The sequence below is a fragment of the Halyomorpha halys genome, unplaced genomic scaffold (assembly GCF_000696795.3).
Source record: "Halyomorpha halys isolate HHAL.00 unplaced genomic scaffold, Hhal_1.1 Scaffold53.1, whole genome shotgun sequence".
NCBI lineage: Eukaryota > Metazoa > Arthropoda > Insecta > Hemiptera > Pentatomidae > Halyomorpha > Halyomorpha halys.
This window is the reverse complement of record NW_027109243.1, coordinates 1,252,691-1,263,044: the sequence shown is the minus strand read 5'-3', so window position 1 is coordinate 1,263,044 and position 10,354 is coordinate 1,252,691.

The following is a 10,354-nucleotide window of genomic DNA, read 5'->3' as shown; positions in this document are numbered from 1 at the left end:
ATTAAATGTGTACATTTAAAATGTTTTGAGATGAAACCAAAATTTCTCAATTATTGTTCTTATTTTTTTCTCTAACCTTATTATTAATTTGTGGAAATATGTCATTTTAAATTGAAAATCATTCTTATATATTACAAAATGTATGTCTTTTTTTTTATTATTATTAAGAAGTTTATTTTTCATTTGTTTAGTTTTTAAACAATATTTTGCCATAAATTGCTGAAAAGTAATATAATAAAGTTTTGACAAATAAAAGCCTTTAGAATTTTTTTTTTTTTTTTTGTTTGGTTCTACAGACTTTGTAGCTCTTTGGCCGCCCGAACCAGCCTCTCTTGGGCTACTGCTTTACTGTATGCGGCTCTTTGTTGATTCTCTCTATCCATTTGGTTTTGGCCTCCCACATGGTCTCTTATCTACTATGGTGCTGGCATTCATTGTTGTGTAGAGGCGTCCTGATGGATTGCTTCGAGCCACATGCCCTGCCCATCTTAACCTCCTTGCCTTCATATCTTGAGATATTGATTGACCAGTCTCTGCAAGCAGTTCACTTTTAGTTTTTCTCTTCCACATGTTAAGGATTACAACTAATTATTTATATATAATTTTTTTTAATGAGTACATATTGATTATGGAATATATATATATTGGTATTTTGTTTCCTTTTTTAAATAATAGTAAAATAAGATCAATAGGTAGGAATACTTGAGATGATCTTTATGATTTATCTACAAAAAAAATTGGAGTCTTATATCTCAAAAACTATTTATCACATGGGCCCTTTTTTCCAGCCGCCTCCTCAATTATGGTGATTCTTTTTTATAGCGTGCGCTCAAATGCTGTATAGTACCCTGTTAGTGTGCATATTTTTGTGCTGATTTATTTTCATACTGTAATAACAGAAGCGAAAGAATAGTGATATAGACGAATAGCAATATTATGAATTTGAAAAAAAAAAAAAATAATAAAGTGGGGGGAGGGTTGCAAGTACAGTGTTGGTAACTGTTAATAGTGGCCTTGGTGGGAGAATGTTCAAATTAGAAGCGAGTATAAGGATAGGTTTTATTTTCTACAGGGGGTTTGTATAACGGTTCATAATGTTCATTGGGGTATTCATGATCTTCAGTTTAACTTGTTGAAGTGTGTTAAACGGAAAAATATTTCCTTCTTTTAGTATGTCAAAATGAAAAATTATTTAACATGGTTGAGAGTCGGTTAAATGGCCTGATAAATAGAGAATGACAACACGCAATAGACCAGCTGAGCTCCACACCATTTTGATTGATTAGTTACTCTTAGTTCATGTTTGGTCTGATCTCGTGTTAGTAAAGGAATGGATAAAAATAATGAGATTCTGGAAGGAAAGGTTATAAAGTTTCCCAGAAAATCTGCTTGGAGCTTCTCTCCATTTAATATATAACATGAACTTTAGACTAAGCTCAATCCTATACTAATACCATTTAGCATGTTAAAAAAAGTTTACATTTAACACATCATGAATACCCCTATTATATATATATTTTAAGTAATGATTCTTTGCCATTTCCCGTTAATGTTTAAAAAAGTTTAGTGGTATTTTATATACAACAACCATGACTCGGTTTTTAACTAATAATAAACTTCATTTCAGTGGAAATATAATAATATAAATATTATTCTAACATATATGTGATATTCTTCTAACAGATGGTTAGAAAAAAAAAATTGCAGCTCATTACTTTCTCATTCCTTGGTAGCCTAATATCGTGGATGGCTCACTGATTTATTAAATATTCTTATACAATTTTTTTTTTCCGTATTTCAATTATATTATTTTATATTTAAGGTTATCTGTTACTGAATTACAATTTTTAATTTTTACTAAGTCATAATTGTACTATCCTAAAGAAAATTTGTATTCTATTTTTTGTTGAAAAAATAATTTGATGTTTTATTTTTATCTTGAGAAGACATTTAGGCTGGATTTGCTGTAGTTTGATTCTCAAATTATTAAGACAATTCCTGTTGCATAATTTAGATTATTACGATCTTAAGTTTCAGTTAGAATACTAACTGATCTATAGTGGTAAAAAAATTTTTAGCTCAAAATAGAAAAAAATCTTATAATATGAAGCCTTGCAATGTGGGACAGAACCTTAGTGCATGATTAATAATTTTTTACTGTCCCCTAGATCATATTTTCTCATTACAGTACTAACAGTGAATGTAGAGAAATGATAAAGCAAATTAATATTATGAGAAAAAGATAGTCAGGGGTGCGGTCAGTAGTTTAATAATAAACCAATAAGTGAAACACTTTATTTTGTGCTAACATTTCGGCCTAAATTTCAGGCCTTCATCAGGGTGGATTTTCCACTACAAGTCAGTTCTTAATTTTGTGCTGATTTATTTTCATAGTGTACTAACAGAAGAAAAAGAAAAGTGATATAACAAATAGCAGTATTGTGAATTTGAAAAAATATATATATGGGGTGGTACATGTATAGTTTTGTAGTTTATTATTACTCTATTGACCACACCATGACTCTTGACTGTATTATCTCAGAAATATACAAGGGGTACCTATATAGCTTGTACTAAATGCTAAATTTGTTAAAGTAATGCTATCCAAGTTCTTTAAACAAGTTTTGTGATTACTTTTGCTCTATTGTTTCCTCTTAACTTAAAACAAACAATAAAAAAATCAAAGTAATCATTTACAAAATCAGCACAAGTTTCAGCAATCTCATCCAAACCATGCTAAAGTTGATTGTTTGATCCACCATTTTTAACACAATAAAGTCAAATTAGTTGCTTGACTTTAATATTCTTAACACAAATTGAGTGGATGCCCCTATTGCCAACCTTCCATATTAAAATTCCAAGATTAAATTAGATTTGGAACACCTGTAGTTATCAAGATGTAAGAACTACCTTCTGTATTAAATTGTTTAAATTCTTCATTATATATTAGTTATCACGATGTTAGAACTGCCTTCTGTATGAAATTGTTATAGTACAAATTCTTCATAGTACATTAGTTATCAAGATATTAGTACTGCCTCCTGTATTAAATTGTTAAAATACAAATTTTTATTCTACATAATCACTAATTTATAAAACATAGTTAAAGAAATGCAAATACAGCCTAAATGAAACTATGTTTCTTGTTTCATTAATTTTTACAGTTATTTTGTTATTCATTATTTGGCATTTTTTTTTTCTTTTTAAGTTTCTGATTGCCTCCTTACCCTCGATATTTTTTATCAAATCGAATTCTATTGTAATATGAATTTTTTTTTATTAATTATTACTGTCTCAGTGGCTATATAGAAATAATAAGTTTATTTTAATGGTCTCTTAAATGCACAAATAATTTATAGAACAATACAGTTGTTCGTCAACTATTTAGACTGCTAGATGGCAGCAGTGTGGTTCATTTGGTACTCCTTGTATCATATCTAGGAATGTATGCATGTATTGATGAAAACATCTGTCAGGACTATTTAATTGTGGCAACTAATTGTACTTAAATGTTTTTAAATTCAGTTTGTTTTGTCTCCGTACCACAGATATTAAGTAATTATATTAAGCTTTTTTTTTTATCAGCCTCTATCCCTTATGTTGTAATGTATTACTGAAATCTACTGTTTTTGAGCTTGACTCTTATTAATTTGTTTTCTATTATGAGATGTGCTTAATGCTGATATACCCCTCATTATGATGTTTGCGAAATATTTTCCTAGTTTTCATTCTCATGCGGGTGAAATGAATTTATAAATAAATGAATAAAAACAATGGGCTGCTACTGATTGATTCATACGAATTTGTTAGTTCTACCGATTTCCTATCTTCCTTTACTGTGTCCATTTGCTCAATATTAAATACCAAAATTTGATGGATAAAAAAAATGATAACTAAAAGCATTTATAGAAAAGGATTTGAATTTTTAACAGTGTCTTTATTTATAAAATTTTCTTGAACGTTTGGCATTTATATATGGTACTGTCACAGTTGCATTGTGTCGACTGAATGTTTATTTAAAACCTGGCCTAAATTCGCTTCCTAATAGAAAAAATTAAAAAAAAAAAAACAAAAATAAATTTTTAAAGAATTGCTTATTTTGCAATTATATACAGCGTTGTGAAGTTAAACCTAAGACTGATGAATTGCTATTCATATAAACAATATGGCCTTATCTTTAATTGATAAAGGTGTACGGAATAAATACAGCTTGTATGTAAAATTTTATCGGGGGAATAATGAGTTGGTAATATTTGTAATAATTTCTTAGTTTATATTTGTATATAAGTATATATAATATATATGTATATGCATAAATATATTTAAAAATAATGTAAAATATTTTTGAATTGTATTGATTTTAACTAACCTAAGCATATCTTAATAAACAAATATGGTTTTTAAATATTAACTGGTAATTGAAATATTTGCATTTTATAATATGTATACAATTTGCATTAATATTTTTTTATTGGAAGTTTGTATTTATTTCATTGGTGCTATAATTTTTTTTTTTTTTTTAAAGTGCTTGTGATGTTCCTGTGTTATAGCTGAAAGGGGCAGTGATTATCGTTAATTTTAGTTTAACAAAACGTTTTTCCATGTAAATACATTTACTATCATTAACTGTTGTTTTCAAAACCCATAATATTAGCTATGGAATGTTATTGTTTGATTTGATATTTTGAAATTGTTAAAATTATAACTATTAAATATGGTTCTTGTTTATTTACTTTTAATATTAGCATTGATAATAGCATTAATATAATGCTTAAAGGTATAGTATTAATTATAGGTCATCATTAATCCTTTCAGTGCTGTAGAACTAGTTTTATTTATATAAAATAAAGATCCTCTTAATATAAAACATTACAGTTCAATCTTTAAATATCAACGTTTTGATCAAGTCAAATTAAGGTTTAATTGTTAAAATTAAGTGGTTGCATGCTGGTTTTTTAAACATCAAGCTATACATTAGGGTCGTATACATGGCTTGTATTTGAGCTATTAGTTTCAACTATAGATAATTTTTTCCAAACTCTGGTTTCCCTACTAAAACATTAATATCTTACATGATTCAAGGACTAAATAAATGTCACTGATCAAACTGTCTTGAGAAAACCTTAAGACATAGGCCTTTCTATCAATGCCTACTCCTATATTCATTCACTGTAATGATATACAATTAAAAGTTAAATTACATTAAGAAATAAAAAGCAAATATTTAGAAAATTATTGAATTCGAACAGATATAATATAATACTCATATTATTACTAAAATTTTAATTGTGAAAATATAATTGTCAGCACTGAATGGATTTTAGCTCGTAAAATAAGAAATTTTAAGCCTGCCCCTTCAGTTTTTTATTACTATTATTTATAACTGTTCACTACAAATTTTATATTATTTATTCATTGTTATCATAAATATTTTTCTACATTGTGTAATAAATTTAAGATTTTTTATGTTTTTTTTCGCCGTTTTCATCCATGTTTAATCTGTTCGGTTGTGATCGCATTCTTCGTATATTCTTCAAAGATACCAGAAGTGCCCAAGAACAAAAAACTTATGATATTGCAATTATTAGTTTGATATGTAACTAGCCGATCGAGCTTTACCTGGTAAGTCAGTGTTAAAAAAAAAAAAGTTGCGTAGTGTTGCAGATAGTCATTTAAAAAATATATATTGTTGAAGGCTGTTTAAATGCTTCATATTGCTACCATATTTATGTTATTTTGGCATTTTTTATTTTTTTTATATTATTATTTTAATTATTTTTGATTATATATTGTAGTATGATGAAAAATTTTTATTTGATCCTGTACAAAGCAATAATTTAGTCGTTAAAAATAAGTTATTCGGAAAATATCAACTAAAGAAAAGTGTGTGACTATACATTTTGTTATAGTATGAATATCCTGTAGTATTTTAACGAAACCATGATTCTTACAAAGTAAGTAATTTAAATTTAATCCCAAGTGAGGGGGGGACATAGTACAACTAAATTGTTATATCTAAACTTCTTTTTTTCTGTAATAATTTTAATTACAATTGTTATTCAATAATGCGTTCACTGCCGACTACGAGAAAGCTTGTAGTTTGTTTACTTACCATATTTTTGCATCTATGATGAAATTAGTTAATATATTGTGTAATGTACCAAGTTAAAAAAAAAATAATATAAAACTACAAGATTCTAATCAATTTCGTAGTCTGTAGTCGACGTGTTAACCAATCATATGCTTGGTTATTCATTGACATTGTCAATTTCAAAATCTGCATACAACAGACATATCAAATTAACTATTGAAATTTTTTTTTTATAAATGTAATAAAATTCAAATCAGACATTCTAGTTTCGAGATTTTATTATAACATATTTATTGTGATTTTACGACATTGAGTGTGTACCTGCATCATTTATTTAATCTAATATTAGGTAAAATTAGTTTTTTAAAATTAGGTTGTTCTAAATTGCTGTTTGATGATATCAAATGGATCGATCCAAAAGTTTTGAGAACTTATAATCTTGTATTAATTATGTTATGTACATTAAAGTCAATGTTTTATATTTCAAAAACAGTCAAGAGCACTGAATTTAAGCATATTTCATTCTGAAATCAAACTTGTCTAATTATCAAGATTTAAATGGGAATGGTTGGTAATTCGTGTCGATGTCTTTTATAAACTAATTTTTATGAAGAACCACGTACCATGATTAACGCATCAGAACGTTAATTATTTCAGGAATTTTCATTCAATACTATAGTAAAAACTTGGATATCTTTGAATGGTGGGCATGATGCTTCTTGAGAATCAGTGATGTGAGTCCGAAATCCATCATACAGAGAAACAGTATTTTGAATAGTTAAGTCTAAATTAAATAAATTACAACTTATTTTTTTTTTTTTTTTCAATTTTGATCTGTTAACTAAACCAATGTCTGACCAAAACTAACATGCACCTCTCCGACCCTGAAGATTAACATAAATTTTGTTATTTTCTCTCATGATGTATGTCATACTCTACAGGTGAGGAGTTGAAATAAACTTTCTGCACTTGTACACACAAGAGAGGAGTCATTCTACTGTTATTAGTTGTCTTAATTCCAAAATTAATTTTTTGTGGTTTCTCAAGGTCATTTATGAATAAATAATAGTAAATATATAAGAACAATTAAATTTTTTAGACATACTAGAAGATCGATGATTGAACGTGTGTAATGGTAAAAAAGGAAGATGGTCCAACATTTCGCTCCATATTGCAGGGTTTCATCAGGGCTAAAAAAAGTTAAATCTTTTAGTTATTCTTATTTAATTATTCGTTTCACTTCACATCTCTTTTATTTTCTTTAATTTACATTGTTCATTTTTATATAAATTATCATAATTAGCAACACATTTGTTAAATTTTATTTTTGTTATCCATTTGCTTATTTTTTTACCTCATTTAAATGTTAGTCTTTTTTAGCCCCTGCAACATGGGGCGATACGTTAGTTCAAATTAAGTTTTTTTCTTTGACCGCCTTCAAACCATTTTCCTTTTATTTTTATTAATATTTTTTAGTTTGTTTTACATAATTAAAAAAATGTATGGTCATTGCCCACATTTTTATGCTGTAAAAATACATCTGAAAGTTTTATCCACAGATAAATAATTTTTTTCACCAACTTTAAAATCATTCTTATTTTTTAACAAAAATTGATATTAATGGTCATTGCATTAAACCACAGGTATATTGGTGTTGAAAAGTTGTTTTTTTTTCTTTCTAAATATAAAAGTATTTAAGTATATCTTTTATATATAAAATATAAATGGGTTTAGTTGCATCTAAATTCACTGATTCGGATAAATATTCGGTTGGTTGGAAAATTAAATAAGCCGTTTCATTAATATCTAGTCTCTAGTTGTGACGAGGTTTTTACCAGAGATGGGCAAAAATTAGCTATAGATGGAACTAATAGCTACAATTACCATGGAAACGATATTTATTTATTAATGAATAAGGGTCGTAGTATCCATGGCAATTTTAGCTCTTAATTTCATCTATAGCTAATTTTTGCCCATCTTTGGTTTTTACGAACCCTACAGTTGTTGTTGTATATGGATTGTTCGTGGGTTTAATTGTGTTTCTAAAATTCTTTTTATTTTTTTCCATAACAGATCTAGTTGTTATAAATCGCAGCAAACTAGAACTTCCTGATTTTGAGATATATAGATGATATTTTTTTTTTTTAGTTTTATGTTTTGCTGTGAATTGTTAATTTATTTTTATTCTGATTGTATAATGTTCTTATATGTACTGAAGTGTTGAACTTCGGTGTTTAAATTTCTTGTATTCTGATTTCACGAGAACATCAAGCTATACATTTGTTTTTTTCATTTATTGTCCTAGAAGTACTTATTGTTCTAAATTATTGAATCTTTTCATTGTATATTCTATTATTCCAATTAAAACAATAATTAACATTTTTAGTTAGTTAATAATTTTTATTTAAGTATGTGGACGGTTTATTATACTTGTGTCACGTGTACTTTGGCATGTTAAAGAAAAGAAAATCATTTCTTGATTCATATTGTATATGCATTTTATTTCTTAAGTATAAATGGATTTAATATAATTAATATCTTATATCAACAAGTTGAAATAACATTTAATAACCTATCATTTTATATTATATTATCTTTGTTAATGTATTGTTCCCTTTGATATGTGTCATTAATGAATGGGTGTAAAAAAAAAATTACAATCATTTTGTTTTATATATGCCTAATAGTTTCAAAATAAATGTGTAATATTAAAAATAAAATAATAATAATAATGGTAATACTGCACTTTTATAGATTATTGAATGTTTTATGTTAAACAATTTTGAGCTGAACGATGGTGGTTTAGAATTGTGTTTAGTTTTGATGTTAGTACAATAAGCTATATACGTTAGTACTATAAGCTAATATTGTACTATATATATTATATATAGTACTAAAAGCTTATATTACTATATATGTTAGTACTATAAGCAAGCACCTTGTGATAATTTACTAGTTAATGATAAAAAATATTCCTGTTAAATGTATTCATTAGGTATTTTGCACTAACAGTTGATGTGTAATTTTTTGAAATTTTAATTTTTTAAAAATGAACAGTTGTGAAAGTATTCGTGGAACCCATGACATTAATGTATAGTAAATAATATAATTTTGTCATAAACATTTTGTATGTTTAGTTTTTTAATTGCTTCTTTGCCTCCTATGTGCTAGTATAGATTGTGGAAATTGTGAATAAAATAATTATAGAAAGAAGCGTTTTATTTATTTATTCATTCTATCAAACCTGATCGTTTTTTCTCTTATTTTATTTCAGTCAATATTACAATAATTATATTGAGGTGTAGATAGTTGACCGTAGATTAATGCTTGAAGAAGTTTGTCGGGGGGTGCGGTCAGCAAAGAACAACATAAATAAACAAAACCATAAAATAAATAAATATGGTTTTGTTTATTTATGTTGTTCTTTGCTGACCGCACCCCCCGACAAACTTCTTCAAGCATACAATAATTATAACTTAACTTTTTTTTTTTTAAAGATTATTCTTTAAAAACAAAAAAGATGTCAGAAGATATTAGCCATATTAAATAAATAAAAAAAAAGCTAAGCAACCAGCAGTGACTCGAACAAATGGTTTTAGTGGTTACAAGAATTAGATGCTGTTCTAGCTGAAGAAGATGACCGATCCATTGTTGATATAACTGAATGAAAAAATAATTTTATTCTGGGACAAAAGTCCTCTAATAATAAATATATTTATTTATACATAATCTTTAAAATTTCTTGAGACTGGTTATTGTTATTTAAATAATTAAATTTTATCCAATTTTAGTCTGAAAACAATTATATTTCTTTATAAGTCTGACGTTTTGGCCATCCTCAAGGACAATTTTCGAACCACATCAATTTTAAAAAACTTTATGCAGGTTATTCTGCCCAGGTCATTTATATTAGTCCACAAAACAAGATTATTTGTGTACTGAAATTAATGACCTCATAGGTCATGGAAGAGGTGTGAACTCTCTAAAAAAGTGTAAGTTATTTAACTTACACATTTAATTACGTATATATGCATTTTATTTCCTATTTCATTCATTACTTTATTTTTATTTTAAATAATTTTTTTGTACATATCTTTACTAACAAGATTTTCATATGTTTTATTATATGTTCCTACTACGTAATTTTAATATTATTATTCTCATACAGCCTCTATCATCTTATTTCCATAATCTTAAATATTTTCTAATCTTTCTATATATTGTAGTACTCAAAAATTATTTTAAGTAAATAAAAGAAATATT